This window comes from Nomascus leucogenys, chromosome 23 (genome assembly GCF_006542625.1).
Source record: "Nomascus leucogenys isolate Asia chromosome 23, Asia_NLE_v1, whole genome shotgun sequence".
In the NCBI taxonomy this organism is placed as follows: domain Eukaryota; kingdom Metazoa; phylum Chordata; class Mammalia; order Primates; family Hylobatidae; genus Nomascus; species Nomascus leucogenys.
Window position 1 is genome coordinate 24554630 of NC_044403.1, and position 17449 is coordinate 24572078.

Sequence of the window (17449 nt, forward strand, 5' to 3'; positions counted from 1 at the left end):
CATCCTGTGACTTACAATGCCTTAACCATCTGGGAATGCAGCCCAGTAGGTTTCAACCTCACTTACCCAGCTCCTATTCAAGACGCAGTTGCTCTGGTTCACATGGCTCTGACAGCAGGATGACTCGCAGGCTCCACTCAGGCCTCACCTCATCTTTCACTAGTTGCTGTGAGAAGAAGTATTTTTCTTGGTTTTTAAATATGAATACAAGACCTTACTGTTCGTGGTCTAAGGGAGAATACATAGTAGATATGAGGCCGTGCGTCACTTGGACTGTGTGAAGAAGGCAAGGATTTGCTGTGCTAGCTCTTGTCCAAAAAGCTGCTCGAGTTCTCGGATGCAATCATTACTCAGTTCCTGGGTACTTGGAAACTTCTGAAGCAAAAGGAAGGCTTTAACTTTTCCAACTCCTGGAATCTGCTGCACATTTCAAAGAAGGAATGGGCTGGGCGCAGTGGCTCATGCCTGTAATCCCAGCACTTTGGGAGGCCCACACGGGTGGATTACTTGAGATCAGGAGTTCAAGACCAGCCTGGCCAAAATGGTGAAACCCCATCTCTATTAAAAATACAAAAATTAGTCAGGCGTGGTGGTAGTGGCGGGTGCCTGTAATCCCAGCTACTCAGGAGGCTGAGGCAGGAGAATCACTTGAACCGAGAGGTGGAGGTTGCAGTGAGCCAAGATCATGCCACCACTGCACTCCAGCCTGGATGACAAAGTGAGACTCCGTCTCAAAACAAAAACAGAAACAAAGAATAAATGGCTCAGAAAACAGAGCCCCTTTCTTCTTGAGAAAGGATTTTTCCAGAGCTCTTTGGTTTGCTCTTCAATTCACCGGATGGTGAGGCAGGATGCTTCCATCTGGCTGGCCATCCCAAGGTGAAGCACAGTGAACTTCTGTATGGCTGGAAAGTACTGTTCACTCATATGAGTTTTTTCAACTAATACAACCCCTTGAAGATTACTGGAATTCCTAACCTGACCAAGCCTCTTTATGTAGCTATTTTCTGGCTACTGAATCAGCTTCAGTGACATAAGGAATGCAGGATCTGCTAAATAGGTAAAAATCTGATGTCAGATCATCCTGAAAAATGAGCTTAATTTTCCTTTGCATCCCCTGCACCAGCTGGAATCCATGCCATTTCTCAGTGACCACAATGAGGGAAATGCAAGACAGAACTTGAACAGTCTCTCCTGAACACAGCCCCGCATTCCAGAAGTTAGGGCCTCTGGCAGGATCTCGTCTGCAGAGCATTCTTTCAAAGACTGAAATTATTTGCCAATGTCTTAGACATAAGAAAGACCGCTGGGCGCAGTGGCTCATGCCTGTAATCCCAGCACTTTGGGAGGCCGAGACAGGTGGATCTCCTGAGGTCGGGAGTTCGAGACCAGCCTGACCAACATGGAGAAACCCCGTCTCTATTAAAAACAAAATTAGCAGAGCGTGGTGGTGCATGCCTGTAATCCCAGCTACTCGGTAGGCTGAGGCAGGAGAACCGCTTGAACCCGGGAGGCAGAGGATGCAGTGAGCCAAGATCTCACCATTGCACTCCAGCCTGGGCAACGAGAGCGAAAATCCGTCTCAAAAAAAAAAAAGAAAAAAAAAAAGAAAGACCGGCCAGGCGTGGTGGCTCATGCCTGTAATCCTAGCACTTTGGGAGGCCGAGGTGCAAGGATCACTTGAGTCCAAGAGTTTGAGACCAGCCTGGGTAACATAGCAGGACCCTGTCTCAATTTTTAAATTTTAAAAAATATATTTAATTAAAAAAAAGAAAAATAAGAAAGACTTCTGAGCTTTTGAAGAACTGCAAGTAATTCAGTATGGCTAAAAAACAAGGGGCAAGGCTGGCTGTGTGAACATGGTGGTTTACGCCTGTAATCCCAGCACTTTGGGAGGCTAAGGTGAGTTGATTGTTGAGTCCAAGAGTTTGAGACCAGCCTGGGAAACATGGCAAGACCCAGTCTCTACAAAAATAAACAAATAATAAAAATAAATTAGCCAAGCATGGCGGCGCATGCCTGTAATCCCAGTTACTTGGGAAGCTGAGGTGGGAGGATCACCTGAGCCCAGGAGGTGGAGGCTCCAGTGAGCCGAGATTGTGCCACTGCACTCCAGCTTGGGTAACAGAGTGAGACCCTGTCTCAAAAAAAGAAAAAAAAAAAAAAAAGGGCAAAGTTTCTGGGGTGGGTGGGTTGGAGCACTGATGACACAACATAAAAATATTATGAATAGCTGTGTATGTCTTGCTAAGGAGTTTCGTCCACATCCTAAGGATAATGAAGGGTCTTTACAGTTTTTAAACCAGGGAATGACTTAATCAGATTAGTGCTAAAGAGATTACTCTGGCTGCTTTGTATTATAAAGATGGGGAAGCGTGGGTGGAAACTGGGAGGTCACTTAGGACTCTGTTAGAGTAATGACTGAACAGAGCTGAAGCTGTGTGGGAAGAATAGAGGATGAATGGATTTGAACGATATTAGGGAGGTAGGCTTAATGGGATTTTAGTGATAAAGGGTGTGGTGTGTGTGATAAAGGGTGTGGTGTGTGTGCTGGGACTCAAGTTAGGCAAAGAGAGACATTGAGGAAAATGAGGATGATTCACACATATTTCAACTGTGTAACTTAGTAGATCATGGCGCCAGTTTAGCTGAGGGTGGGGGTGCACTGTGCAGGAAAGTGACAATTCTGTCACAGACATGTCGAGCTATAAGGGATTTAGCTTGCTCAACATTTATCCACACTTTTTCCTTGAGCTTTTCCTGGACTACAGGTGGTGGAAAACAAAAAACTACATATTCAAGACTCTCCTACAGCTAGAGTTTGAATGTGATTTAGATTCCAGTGACCGTGTATACCCTAGAATGAGACGAATTAAAAACCAAGCTCAGCGAGAAGAGCAGCAAGGAGTGAGCATATGATTTCTTGGTGTGGACTATAGCACGGCCAGGGTGGCTCTCATGCCTGAGTGGTGACATTCCAATTTTGGAAGGTGGCCCCTAGATGGTGGAGAAGCAATAGAGTCCCTTGGTAGTCACTCCTGGGGGCTCAGACTAGAGTGTTTCTTTAGCTTTTCCCCTTCCTGAGTCAGCTTTCTGTAATTAAAGCCTGTCTGACTCAAGGTGCCTATGGGATGTTCAAACAATGATGCGCTATTGCATATTCAGACTTAGAGCTGAGGACATAGGTACGTAAAAATAAATATAATTTAAAAGCTGTTGGGCTGCATGTGGTGGCTCACACCTGTAATCCCAGCATTTTGGGAAGCCGAGGCAGGTGGACCACTTGAGGCTAGGAGTTCAAGTCCAGCCTGGCAAACATGGTGAAACCCCGTCTCTACTAAAAATACAAAAATTAGTCAGGTGTGGTGGTGCACACCCGTAGTCCTGGCTACTCAGGAGGCTGAGGCAGGAGAATCACTTGAATCCGGGAGGCAGAGGTTGCAGTGAGCTGAGATTTTTTTTTTTTTTTTTTTGAGACGGAGTCTCGCTCTTTCGCCCAGGCTGGAGTGCAGTGGCACGATCTCGGCTCACTGCAAGCTCCGCCTCCCCGGTTCACGCCATTCTCCTGCCTCAGCCTCCAGAGTAGCTGGGACTACAGGCGCCCGCCACCGCGCCCGGCTAATTTTTTTGTATTTTTAGTAGAGACGGGGTTTCACCGTGTTAACCAGGATGGTCTCGATCTCCTGACCTCGTGATCCACCCGCCTCGGCCTCCCAAAGTGCTGGGATTACAGGCATGAGCCACCGCACCCGGCCGAGTGAGCCGAGATTATGCCACTGCACTCCAGCCTGGGCAACAGAGCAAGACTCTGTCTCAAAAAAAAAAAAGCTGTTGGGGGCCTAGCACAGCGGTTCACTCCTGTAATCCTAGTACTTTGGGAGGCCAAGGCTGGGGGATCACTCAAGCTCAGGAGTTCGAGACCAGCCCAGGCAACATGGTGAAAACCTGTCTCTACAAAAAAATACAAAAAATTAGCTGAGTGTGGTGTGGTGGTATACACTTGTAGTCCTAGCTACTGGGAGAGCTGAGGTAGGAGGATCGCTTGAGCCCAGGAGGTCAAGGCTGCAATGAGCCGAGATCATGCTACTGCACTCCAGCCTGGGTGACAAAGTGAGACCCTGTCTCAAAAAGAAAAGCTGTTGGAACCCCCCAAAACATTTAAACCTTGACAGAGATGAGACTGATCTGAGTCCCATTTGGGTATAACATGTTTCTCAGACTATAGATTAACTTGTTTTCTCATTTTTCTTGTCCTGTACAATGACTAGAGAAAATTTAACGACGTCAGGGACAAAAACCTCCTGCCTTCTTAATTAATGACCTTTGTTACAGATTAACTTTTCCTTTGTTGTTCTGCCTTGCTTAGACCAGATGACAGAAAACCCATGACTATTACACTTCCGTTAAAAAAAAAAAAAAGAAAAACAAGAAAACAACTATATGTACTCTACCAAAAAGAAACACTTTTATAACCAATCAGTTTGCTATAACTATGTGCCAACCTTGTCTACAAAAAGTTGTAATCCTGCTAAAGTCTCCTCTGTCTATAGAAATGAACCTTTAACTTCCTGACTTCACAAAGCTGACTTCCTTCTTTTGGAGTTGATGTTTCCACTCTTTGCACCTGAATAAACTGTTTTGAAATTAGATCCTGACCCTTTTGATTATTTTAGGTGATAGATAGAGGTTAGACTGAAGTATAGATCTGGGAGAATAAACCAATAGATGGTAAATGAAAACTTGGGAGTGGATTAAGGAGAGGAGAAAGCACAGTAAAAAGAGAGGTGGCTGGGCCAGAACCTTGAAAACCAGCACTTAAGAGTAAACAGAAGAAGAAAAAGGAAATGTAAAAGAACAGTAGAGAGGTGTTAAGAGGAAAACAAGGACTGTGATATCATACATGTCAAGAGGAGAGGACATTTCAAAAGTAGGGACTGGTCAGCAATGACTAATGTTTCAGAAAATAAGAAAATAAGACTGAAATATGTCTGTATTATTCAGCAACAAAGAGGTTCTTGCGTGACAGCTTTTCTTAGAATTGTGAGAAAAGGGCCAGGTACAGTGGCTCACGCCTGTAATCCCAGCATTTTGAGGCTGAGGTGGGTGGATCACTGAGGTTGGGAGTTCAAGACCAGCCTGGCCAACATGGTGAAACTCTGTCTCTACTAAAATACAAAAATTAGCTGAGTGTGGTGGCAGGCACCTGTAATCCCAGCTACTTGGGAGGCTGAGGCAGGAGGATTGCTTGAACCCGGGAGGCGGAGCTTGCAGTGAGCCGAGATCGTGCCACTGCACTCCAGCCTGGGCGACAGAGCGAGACTCCGTCTCAAAAAAAAAAAAGAATTGTGACAAGAGGCTGGACGCAATGGCTCATGACTGTAATTCTAGTACTTTGAAAGGCTGAGGTGGGCAGATCACTTGAGGTCAGGAGTTCAAGGCCAGCCTGGCCAACATGGTGAAACCCCATCTCTACTAAAAACACAAAAATTAGTTGGGCATGGTGTCACATGCCTCTAATCCCAGCTACTTGGGAGGCTCAGGCAGAAGAATCGCTTGAATCTGAGAGACAGAGGTTGCAGTGAGCTGAGATAGCGCCACTGCACTCCAGCCTAGGCAACAGGGCGAGATGCTGGCCCCTTGGTCCCCTAAAAAAGGAAAAAAAAAAGAATTGTGAGAAGAGGTGAGTTAGGCTTCAGGGAAAGGGCAAAATGTAAATGTTGACTATTTGACACTTAACCCTAGTCTGTTGAAACGATGAGGCTTAACTTCAGAGATGCTGTGGAGGACTGAAGATGACTGCATGTTTGTTTTTTGCCGCTCTTCCCGGTAAAAGGTGGAGTTTATTTCTCTTTCCCTTAAATTGGAACTGACTCTGTGGCTTATTTGAACCAACAGAACATGGTGGGGACTTCTGAGACTGAGCCTTAGGAGATGTGATGTTTCTTCACATACTCTCTCAACCCATGATTGTGCTGTCAGAAGGCCAAGTGAGGCCGGATGCGGTGGCTCACTCCTGTAATCCCAGCACTTTGGGAGGCCAAAGCAGGCGGATCACCTGAGGTCAGGAATTTGAGACTAGCCTGGGCAACATGGTGAAACCCCATCTCTACTAAAAACTACAAACATTAGCCAGGCGTGGTGGCACACACCTGTAGTCCCAGCTACTGGGGAGGCTAAGGTAGAAAAATGTCTTTTTTTTTTTTTTTTTTTTGAGACAGAGTCTTGCTCTGTCGCCCAGGCTGGAGTGCAGTGGCGTGATCTCGGCTCACTGCAAGCTCCGCCTCCCGGGTTCACGCCATTCTCCTGCCTCAGCCTCTCCGAGTAGCTGGGACTACAGGCGCCCGCCACCACGCCCGGCTAATTTTTTGTATTTTTAGTAGAGACGGGGTTTCACCGTGGTCTCGATCTCCTGACCTCATGATCCGCCCGCCTCGGCCTCCCAAAGTGCTGGGATTACAAGCGTGAGCCACCACGCCTGGCAGAAAAATTTCTTGAACCTGGGAGGCAGAGGTTGCAGTGAGCCAAGATTGTACCACTGCACTCCAGCCTGAGCGAAAGAGCAAGACTCCATCTCAAAAAAAAAAAAAAGAAGCTCAAGTGAGTTGAGTTGGTGGAGATACTACGTGGAAGATACCTGAGGCTTCTGCCAACAACCCTATTTGGGATTCCCACTGGCAGCTAGCACCAACTAGCCATTCAGCCATTCCTGCAGCCCAGCTAACAGTGTGTAAAGCAGAATTCCTGCCTGATCAACACACAAAATCAAGAAAAATAATCATTATTGTCGTTTTTAGTCACTAAGTTTTGGTGTAGTTTGTTAAATAGCACCATTCAGGGAGTTGAGGAGAATGCTCTTCAGATGGAAAGGTATCAGTGATTCACGAAAACTTGTCAGTAAGGAGTATTTGAAAGACCAGCACTGTACCTCTACCTGTCACTGCTCTCAGCATCGCTCTGTCGCTGTATTAGGCTGTTCTTGCATTACTCTAAAGAAATACCTGGTCAGAGGCCAGGCATGGTGGCTCAGGCCTGTAACCCCTGCACTTTGGGAGGCCAAGGCAGGTGGATCACCTCAAGGAGTTCGAGACTAGCCTGGCTAACGTGGTGAAACCCTGTCTCTACTAAAAATACAAAAATTAGCTGGGCATGGTGGCAGGCACCTGTAATCTCAGCTACTCAGGAGGCTGAGGCACGAAAATCTCTTGAACCTGGGAGGTGGAGGTTGCAGTGAGTCAAGATGGCACCACTTGACTCCAAGACTGGGTAATTTATAGACAAAAGAGGTTTAATTGGCTTATGATTCCACAGGCTATACGGGAAGCATAGCGGCATCTGCTTCTGGTGAGACCTCAGGAAGCTTTTACTCATGACGGGAGGCAAAGCAGGGGCAGGCCATTCACATGGTGAAAGCAGGAGCATGGGGAGGCAGGGAGGTAGCACACACTTCCAAACAACCAGATCTCATGAGAACTGATATGGTTTGGCTGTGTCCTCACCCAAATCTCGGCTTCAATTGCATCCTCCAGAATTCTCATGTGTCATGGGAGGGACTCAGGGGAAGGAAATTGTATCATGGGGGTCATCTCTCCCATGCTATTCTCATGGTAGTGATTAAGTCTCATGAGATCTGATGGGTTTATCTGGCGTTTCCACTTTTGCTTCTTCCTCATTCTCTCTTGCTGCTGCCACGTAAGAAGTGCCTTTCTCCTCCCGATTCTAAGGCTTCCCCAGCCATGTGAAACTGTAAGTTCAATTAAACCTCTTTTTCTTCCCAATCTTGGATAGGTCTTTATCAGCAGCATGAAAATGGACTAATACAGTAAATTGGTACCAGCAAAGTGGGGTATTGCTGAAAGGACCCCCGAAAATGTGGAAGCAACTTTGGAACTGGGTAACAGGCAGAGATTAGAACAGTTTGAAGGGTTCGGAAGAAGACAGAAAAATGTGGGAAAGTTTGGAACTTCCTAGAGACTTGTTGAATGACTTTGCCCAAAATGCTGACAGCAATATGGACAATAAAATCCAGGCTGGGTGGCCTCAGATGGAGATGAGGAACTTGTTGGGAACTGGAGCAAAGGTAACTCTTGTTATGTTTTAGCAAAGAGACTGGTGGCATTTTGCCCCTGCCCTAGAGATTTGTGGAAATTTAAACTTGAGAGAGATAATTTAGGGTATTTAGTGGAAGAAATTTCTAAACAGCAAAGCATTCAAGAGGTGACTTGGGTGCTATTAAAGGCATTCAGGCTTTGTTTTGCTTTGTTTTGTTTTGAGTTGGAGTCTCACTCTGTCACCCAGGCTGGAGTGCAATGGCGCAATCTCAGCTCACCGCAACCTCTGCCTCCCGGGTTCAAGCAATTCTCCGTCTCAGCCTCCTGAGTAGCTGGGATTACAGGCGCCCACCACCACACCTGGCTAATTTTTGTATTTTTTTAGTAGAGATGGAGTTTCACCATCTTGGCCAGGGTGGTCTTGAACTCCTGACCTCGTGAACCACCCATTGGGCCTCCCAAAGTGCTGGGATTACAGGTGTGAGCCACCATGCCCAGCCAGAATTCAGTTTTTTAAGGAAAGCAGAGCATAAAAATTTGGAAAATTTGCAGCCTGACTATGCAATAGAAAAGAAAAACCCAGCTGGGTGCGGTGGCTCATGCCTGTAATCCCAGCATGCTGGAAGGCCGAGGTGGGCAGATCACCTGAGGTTGGGAGTTCAAGAACAGCCTGACCAACATGGAGAAACCCTGTCTCTACTAAAAAATACAAAATTATCTGGGGTGGTGGCACATACCTGTAATCCCAGCTGCTTGGGAGGCTGAAGCAGGAGAATTGCTTGAACTTGGGAGGCAGAATTTGCGGTGAGCTGAGATTGTGTCATTGCACTCCAGCCTGAGCAACAGGACTGAAATTCCATATAAAAAAAGAAAAGAAGAAGAAAGAAAAGAAAAAACTGTTTTCTGGGGGAGAAATTCAAGCCAGCTGCAGAAACTTGTATAAGTAGCAAGGAGCCTATAAGCCCCAAGACCATGGGGAAAATGTCTGCAGGCCATGTCAGAGACCTTCATGGCAGCCCCTCCCATCACAGACCCGGAGACCCAGGAGGAAATAGTGGTTTCATGAGCTGGGTCCAGGGTCTCTGTGCTGTGTGCAGCCTAGGGACTTGGTGACCTGTGTCTCAGCCACTCCAGCCGTGGCTGAAAGGGGCCAACATACAGCTTGGGCTGTGGCTTCAGAGGGTGGAAGCCCCAAGCCTTGGCAGCTTCCATGTGATATTGGGCCTGCGGTTGGACAGAAGTCGAGAATTGAGGTTTGGGAACCTCTGTCTAGATTTCAGAAGATGTATGGAAACACCTGGATGCCCAAGCAAAAGTTTGCTACAGGGGTGGGGTCCTCATGCGGAACCTCTGCTAGGGCAGTGCAGAAGGGAAATGTGGGGTTGGAGCCCCCACACAAAGTCCTTACTGAGGCACTGCCTAGTGGAGCTGTGAGAAGAGGGCCTCGGCCCTCCAGACCCCAGAATGGTAGATCCGCCAGCAGCTTGCACCTCGTGCCTGGAAAAGCTGCAGACACTCAACGCCAGCCTGTGAAATCAGCTGGAAGGGAGACTGTACTCTGCAAAGCCACAGGGGCAGAGCTGCCCAAGACCATGGGAACCCAGCTCTTGTATCAGTGTGGCCTGGATGTGAGACCTGGAGTCAAAGAGATCATTTTGGAGCTTTAAAATTTGACTGCTCCACTGGATTTTGGACTTGCATGGGCCCTGTAACCCCTTTGTCTTGGCCAATTTCTCCCACTTGAAACAGCTGTATTTACCCAATACCTGTACCCCCATTGTATCTAGGAAGTAACTAGTTTGCTTTTGATTTTACAGGCTCATAGGTGGAAGGGACTTGCCTTGTCTTGGATGAGACTTTGGACTGTGGACTTTGGGGTTAATGCTGATTTGAGTTAAGACTTTGGGGGACTCTTGGGAAGGCATGATTGGTTCTGAAATGTGAGGACATGAGATTCGGAGAGATCAGGGACAGAATGAGATGGTTTGGCTGTGTCCTCACCGAAATCTCAACTTCGGTGAATTCCCACATGTTGTGAGAGGGACCCAGGGGAGGTAACTGAATCATGGGGTTCTTGATTCCTTCTTACTCTCCATGTCTCTTCCTTCTCTCCTGTCCCTTCTCCCTTATCTCTTCTTTAGTTTTTCTTTTCATTTCCTTCCTTTCTTTTCTCTCTGCTTTCCTGTGAATGTATTACTTTCCAAAGGAGGTATATAATTTATGTAGCATAATCATACTGTACTTACTTTTTAGCTACTACAGCCTAACACATGATAAATGCTCCATAAATATTACTATTATTACTAATTTACATTAATATTTAATATATGAGGTAATTTATAGTATTTCATCTTAATATAACTGTATTGATACTATATCGTATAATTATTATATACTGCTATGGTTTGGATATGGTTTGGCCCCTCCAAATCTCATGTTGAAACTTGACCCCCAATGTTGGAGGTAGGCCTAGTGGGAGGTGCTTGCATCATGGGGTCAGATCCCTCATAAATGGCTTGGTGTTCTCCCCATAGTAATTAGTGAGTTCTCACTCTATTAGTTCTTGTGAGAGCTGGTTGTTAAAAAGAGCCTGGGTCCTCCCTCCCCTCTCTCTTGCTTCCTTCCTCTCTTGCCATGTGATATGTGCACACACCAGCTCCCCTTCCTCTTCATCCATGAGTGGATGAAACCTGTGTCCCTCACCAGAAACAGATGCTGGCACCACGCTTCTTGCACAGCCTGCAGAATCATGAGCCAAATAAACCTCTTTTCTTTATAACTTACCCAGCCTTGGGTATTCCTTTACAGCAACACAAATGGACTAAGGCATATACTATATATAGTTACAAATATATATATTAAATTTATATAATAGATAAAATAATCCTATATTGTTGTAATACAACATATTATTTATCTATCTAGCCCAAAATTTAACAGCTTAAAACAAAAAACATTTATTTTCCCAACGTTTCTGTTGATTAGTAATCCAAACACGACTTAGCTGGGTACCTCTGGCTCAGGGTATCTCACAAGGCTGTCATCGAGGTGTTAGCTGGTGCTGTCATCATCTCAGGGCCCAACTGAGAGAAGATCCACTTCCAAGTTCATGCACGTGGCTTTTGGCAGGCCTTGGGTTGCTGGCTTGTGGCTACACACATCAGTGCCTTGTCACATGGGCATCTCAATAAAGCAGCTTACAGCATGGCAGCTGGCTTTGTTCAGAGCAAAGAAGAAAGCAGGAGAGCAACAGGGAGCACCAAAAATAGAAGCCAGAGTCTTCCTGTTACATAATCTGGGAAGTCACACCTCATCACCTCTGCTATGTTCTATTTGCTTGTAGTACCTAAGATCAGCCCACACTCAAAGGGGGAGGATCACACAGGGGATGAAGAACAGGAGGTGGGAGGCCAGGCACAGTGGCTCACACCGGTAATCCCAGCACTTTGGGAGACTGACGCGGGCAGATCATTTGAGCTCAGGAGTTCAAGACCAGCCTGGCCAACATGGTGAAACACCGTCTCTACTAAAAATACAAAAACTAGCTCCGCATTGCTCCAAGGGCTCAATCCTCCTGCCATCGCCGCCATCCTGGCTTCGGGGTCGCCGGCCTCCAGGCCCCCGGGAGGAGAACTCCTAGGGCTACTAAATCCTCGCTGGATGTGGTGGTTTCTTATGCGGGAGGACGTGGCAGAGGGCCTGACTTTGGGAGCCAGGGCCAGTTGGCCTCTGAGGTAATCTGTGAAAATGGTTCGCTATTCACTTGACCCGGAGAACCCCACGAAATCATGCAAATCAAGAGGTTCCAATCTTCGTGTTCACTTTAAGAACACTCGTGAAACTGCTCAGGCCATCAAGGGTATGCATATACTAAAAGCCACAAAGTATCTGAAAGATGTCACTTTACAGAAACAGTGCGTACCATTCCGACGTTACAATGGTGGAGTTGGCAGGTGTGCACAGGCCAAGCAGTGGGGCTGGACACAAGGTCGGTGACCCAAAAAGAGTGCTGAATTTTTGCTGCACATGCTTAAAAACGCAGAGAGTAATGCTGAACTTAAGGGTTTAGATGTAGATTCTCTGGTCATTGAGCATATCCAAGTGAACAAAGCACCTAAGATGCACCGCCGGACCTACAGAGCTCATGGTCAGATTAACCCATACATGAGCTCTCCCTGCCACACTGAGATGATCCTTACAGAAAAGGAACAGATTGTTCCTAAACCAGCAGAGGAGGTTGCCCAGAAGAAAAAGATATCCCAGAAGAAACTGAAGAAACAAAAACTTATGGCATGGGAGTAAATTCAGCATTAAAATAAATGTAATTAAAAGGAAAATAAATAAATAAATAAAAATACAAAAACTAGCATGGTGGGGTGGCTGGCACCTGTAATCCCAGCTACTTGGGAGGCTGAGGCAGGAGAATTGCTTGAACCTGGGAGGTGGAGGGAGATTGAGAGTGAGCCAAGATCGCACCACTGCACTCCAACCTGGGCAACAGAAAGAGACTCCATCTCAAAAACAAAACAGGAGATGGGGATCGTTGGGACTCTCTTACAGGCTGCCTAGTATTAATACATATAATTTATAAAACTATATATTTATTATATAGATGTGCTTAAATTACTAATTATATGAGTTATTAATAACTATATACATTGAACTTTCCTGTTTTAAAACATATTTGCAAATTTCAGAGTTTCTCTCTCTCTTTTTTTTTTGGCAGATAGAATGAGAAGATGGATGAATGAATGAATTTTTAGAACTTGTCCTGTTTTGTTTGTCTATAGCCAGTTTTTTTTTTTTTTTTTTTTTTTTTTTTTGAGACGGAGTCTTGCTCTGTCACCCAGGCTGGAGTGCAGTGGCGCAATCTTGGCTCACTGCAAGCTCCACCTCCCGGGTTCACGCCATTCTCCTGCCTCAGCCTCTCCGAGTAGCTGGGACTACAGGTGCCCGCCACCACGCCCGGCTAATTTTTTTCTATTTTTATTTTTATTTTTTTTTTTTTTTTTGAGACGGAGTCTCGCTCTGTCGCCCAGGCTGGAGTGCAGTGGCGCGATCTCGGCTCACTGCAAGCTCCGCCTCCCGGGTTCACGCCATTCTCCTGCCTCAGCCTCTCCGAGTAGCTGGGACTACAGGCGCCCGCCACCATGCCCGGCTAATTTTTTTTTTTTTTTTTTTTGTATTTTTTTTTTAGTAGAGACGGGGTTTCACCGTGGTCTCGATCTCCTGACCTCGTGATCCACCCACCTCGGCCTCCCAAAGTGCTGGGATTACAAGCGTGAGCCGCCGCGCCCGGCCTGTCTATAGCCAGTTTTATCGGTTATTTATATCTTTTTTGTTGTGGGTTCAGGAGCTTGAGCAGAATCTTAAACCTGGATCAAACATTTTACATCCGTATGGTCAAGAAAGTATGACTGTAACAGTGTAAGACCGACTACCAGTGCCATCAGAAAATTTACACAAAGCAAAATAATGAGACAGAAGCACTAATTATTGTAGATATAAATTATATATGTTTTACATGAAATAACTTTTAAAGTCTTACTGCTAAAATTCCTTTATTTTAAGACTAGCTGTTGCCCAATTTTTCTGCTTTGGGGGAGCCTATTCCTTTTTGCTCTATTGCCCCCATATGGCTTCAATACATTGATTGCTTGTTCCGCTTGCTGAACTCCATGTATACTCTCAAACTGCTTACTTGCCTAAAACGTTATCCTCTACCCCCTCGCATTTGACTAAGTTTTTGAATGTTAATATTTCAGAAATAGAAAGTTACTATTTCAAGTCTTCATCTCAATTCAATCCAGTTGACCAAATTTAGATAATTTTTTTTGGAGATAGGGTCTCACTGTGTTGCCCAGGCTGGAGTGTAGTGACACAGTCATAGCTCACTGCAGCCTAGACCTCCTGGGTTCAAGTGATCCTCCTGCCTTAGCCTCCTAAGTAGCTGGGACCACAGGCATATGCCACCATGCCTGACTAATGAAAAACAATTTTTTGGCCAGGTGTGGTGGCTCACACCTGTAATCCCAACACTTTAGGAGGCAGAGGCCGGTGGATCACCTGAGGTCAGGAGTTTGAGACCAGCCTGGCCAACATGGTAAAACCCTGTCTCTACTAAAAAATACAAAAAAATTAGCTGGATGTGGTGGTGGGTGCCTGTAATCTCAGCTACTTGGGAGGCTGAGGCAGGAGAATCGCTTGAACTTTGGAGGCAGAGGTTGCAGTGAGCTGAGATTGTGCCATCGCACTCTGGCCTGGGTGACAGAGTGGAACTCTGTCTCAAAAAAAAAAAAGAAAAAAAGAAAAAAAAACAATTTTGTTGTTGTTGTTGTAGAGACAAGGTCTTGCCACATTGCCCAGGCTGCAAATTCTGAGTTTTAATGTGCTAACCATTATGTCAGCTAAAGAGGAGTAAGACAGCCTCTGCCATCAAGAATCACTCAGCCTAGGCTAGGGGCAGTGGCTCACGCTTATAATTCCAGTACTTTGAGAGGCCGAGGCAGGGGGATGACTTGAGCCCAGGAGTTTGATACCAGCCCAGGCAACATAGTGAGACCCCATTTCTATAAAAAATAAGAAAAAGGAACACTCAGCCTAATAGTGATTAAAGATATGTAAAAGAGTTTAATAAAGTGAATTATATAATTATACAAATAAACAAAGAGTTAGTTTAATAGAGGGAATGATTAACTCTTCAGAGGCAGAGGGGATCAGGAAAGGTTTCTGGCAGGAGGCAACATCTAGGCTGGATTTTGATGGACAAACAAGTGTTCCCTAGCTTCAGTTTTCTAAGGACATATGTCTTTTGGCATCTAAGTCCATCTTTTGTGTTTGGCTGTTACTACTTCATTGCTTCATTCCTCTACACACACCACTCCCTCTCCCTGCCCTCCCTGCCTCATATAACCTTCCCCCTTTCTTTTCCTTCCTTTTATGGGAAATTTTTTTTGTGTGTGTTTAGCTCCTGGGTTTAATTTAGTTGGATGGGACTGTAGTAATAACGTTTCTGTACATTTGCCCAGAGGCCTTCAGCTAATGGGTGTATTCTTTACAGGCCAATAAACAGATGAATAAAACCAGCTTGACATCTCGCATCTCTGTCTCTCTCCTTTCTTTGCACTTTGCCCATCTTTCACAGACATTTTATAAAAACTAAAATTTTCCTGGGTAACTCAAACATAGATTGCCTTCATTAAGTCGCTTCTACACCTGCCAGTCAGTCCCATGAGGGGCTTTCTTTTTGCTGGAGAATGTGTTGTCTACCCTCAGAAGATCCAGCCTATACGGGATGGAAGTATGGATTGCTACTCAGTGACTCAAAAAGAACCCCAGAAAATTATGGACTTGTAACTCTGGATGGCATTTGCTCGTTTCTGACTGTTGGTGCTGATTTTGACTTGATGTCATTACATGATTAATTAATGTACAATGCAACAGAGGCTGACCAAATCACCCTGAGAAAAGCAAATTTGAGGATCTCTAAGCCTGGGGATCCAAACCTGGGCTCTGAAAACAAATGGGGAACTGTAGTATAATAAAGGGCCCACCATAGTTGCCATGAAAAAATTAACCAACCTTGGCCAGGTGTGGTGTCTCACACCTGTAATCCCAGTACTTTGGGAGGCTGAGGGGAGCAAATCACTTGAGGTCAGGAGTTCGAGACCAGCCAGGCCAACATGGCAAAACCTCCTCTCTACTAAAAATACAAAAATTAGCCGGGCCTGGTGGCGGGTTCCTGTAATCCCAGTTACTAGGGCAGGAAAACCACTTGAACCCAGAAGACAAAGGTTTCAGTGAGCCAAGTTCATGCCACTACACTCCGGCTTGGGCAACACAGTGAGACTCCATCTCACACACACACACACACAAAAAAAAAAAAAAAAAAAAAAAAAAAAAGAAACTAACCAACCTTGAAACAAACTGCATTCTCAAAAGTCTTTAAAACCCAACAATACATGGTTGTCCTGCTCTTCTGCCAGTTCCTGCCTCACTACCTCTCCTTTCCTTCTAGGATGCTACTCCCTGCCTGTTCTCTTGTTCAGCCCTGCTCTGAACATTCTGTTCCTATTTTCACTGCCCCAACTCCAGACTACCTCCTACAACCCCAGGAGAACGCCCCCTCCCACTGCCTGGGGAGGCTCTCCTAAACTATAGCCTCTAGCCAGGCCAGCACATTGAGGTCATTGCTCTCCCTGCCAAATGACTGGCCCGAGTTCAGTGTCTGCATCTGTCTGAGCTTCATGGAAAACTTGATTGTTGCTCTAGGCTCTCTATTCTATGTCCTGCCTTAGCTATGTCCTGCTTTGCATCTGCTTTTTTGTTTCTTCTCCCAACACCCTTTTCTTCCCCTGACTCTCCTCAGACTAGAATCACATCTGTTTTCTAGTCTCAGCCCCCTCACTGTGGAGCAGATGGAAGAAGAGCAAGTTCTGGGGCAGGAAGATCAGGAAGAGCTGGGCGTAGCACTCAGCTTGTTCTGTGGACTGACCAGATTCCATGTATCTTAGAGATGTAGAACTTACAGCTCCCTCAGAGGTCCCAGAGGTGCTTACAAAGTGCGATTTGCTTATTTCTGTGTCCACTGCTCTTTCTTCCTCTCAACTAGACTCCTTCCGTCTTTCCTTCCTTCCATCATACCCCCTTTTATTTTCTTTTAGTCTATAATTTATTAATACTATCTGCTCTCTGTCTACCTGTACTCTTCTCTAATTTATTTCATCAGGGAGATATATAATGTAGACTAAAGGGGAGCTAACAGGTAACCTGAAACTTACATATTTCTACGGCATGCAAGGTCCACCATTCCTCAGACTTGAGTTTCTGTGATTCACGTTTGATCTTGAATCCAAAGCAGGAATGTTTTAGTGGTTGAACCACTGGAGTCTCTGTGAATAAGAACAAATACGGCCGGGCGCGGTGGCTCACGCTTGTAATCCCAGCACTTTGGGAGGCCGAGGTGGGCGGATCATGAGGTCAGGAGATCGAGACCACGGTGAAACCCCGTCTCTACTAAAAATACAAAAAATTAGCCGGGCGTGGTGGCGGGCACCTGTAGTCCCAGCTACGCGGAGAGGCTGAGGCAGGAGAATGGCGTGAACCCGGGAGGCGGAGCTTGCAGTGAGCCAAGATTGCGCCACTGCACTCCAGCCTGGGCGACAGAGCGAGACTCCGTCTCAAAAAAAATAAAATAAAATAAAATAAAATTCCTGAATCAAGCCTGAGCAACATGGCAAAATCCTGTCTCTACAAAAAAATAAATATAAATTCGCCTGGCATAGTGGCATGCACCTGTAGTCCCAGCGACTTAGGAGGCTGAGGCAGGAGGATCACTTGAGCCCAGGTCAAGCCTGCAGTGAACTGTGATCATGCCACTGTACTCCAGCCTGGGTGACAGA

At 45.8% G+C, this 17449-nt stretch overlaps 2 pseudogenes across 1 annotated transcript; one reads left to right on the top strand and one right to left on the bottom strand.

The window, feature by feature from the left end:
• Nucleotides 1–264: 264 nt before the first annotated feature.
• LOC100581928 lies at nucleotides 265–1255 on the bottom strand (annotated as a pseudogene).
• A 10524-nt stretch (nucleotides 1256–11779) lies between these two features.
• LOC100581594 lies at nucleotides 11780–12350 on the top strand (annotated as a pseudogene). The gene has a single exon (XR_121767.4). The product of XR_121767.4 is annotated as a 60S ribosomal protein L17 pseudogene (transcript).
• The last annotated feature ends 5099 nt before the right edge of the window (nucleotides 12351–17449 follow it).